The sequence below is a fragment of the Mandrillus leucophaeus genome, unplaced genomic scaffold (genome assembly GCF_000951045.1).
Source record: "Mandrillus leucophaeus isolate KB7577 unplaced genomic scaffold, Mleu.le_1.0 Scaffold150, whole genome shotgun sequence".
Lineage (NCBI taxonomy): Eukaryota > Metazoa > Chordata > Mammalia > Primates > Cercopithecidae > Mandrillus > Mandrillus leucophaeus.
Genome location: NW_012101477.1, coordinates 4,883,948 through 4,884,643, shown reverse-complemented (window position 1 = coordinate 4,884,643; position 696 = coordinate 4,883,948).

Below are 696 nucleotides of genomic sequence, written 5' to 3'. Positions count from 1 at the left end.
GTAGGGAAAGCTGAATTGGTCTAGGAAATGTGACCGGACACTTGAACACAAATACCTTTTTTTTTTTCCTTCGAGACCGAGTCTTGCTCTGTTACCAGCCTGGAGTGCAGTGGTGGGATCTTGGCTCACTGCAACCTCTGCCTCCTGGGTTCAAGCGATTCTCCTGCCTCAGCCTCCCAAGTAGCTGGGACTACAGGTGCGTGCCACCGCATCGGGGTAATATTTTGTTTTGTTTTGTTTTGTTTGTATTTTAGTAGAGATGGAGTTTCACCATGTTGGCCAGGATGGTCTCGATAAGCTGACTTCATGATCTGCCTGCCTCAGCCTCCCAAAATGCTGGGATTACAGGCGTGAGACACCATGCCTGGCCAAAGATACCTTTATGTGATGAAATATCTTCAGTATTTTAACAATCCTGTATCGGTCAGTCATGGTGGCTCATGCTTGTAATCCCAGCACTTTGGGAGGCCGAGGCAGGCAGATCACGAGTTCAGGAGATCGAGACCATCCTGGCTAACACGGTGAAACCCCATCTCAACTAAAAATACAAAAAAATAACTGGGTGTGGTTGTGGGCGCCTGTAGTCCCAGCTACTCGGAAGGCTGAGGCAGGAGAATGGTGTGAACCTGGGAGGCAGAGCTTGCAGTGAGCTGAGATTGCGCCACTGCACTGCAGCCTGAGGGACAGAGCGAGACT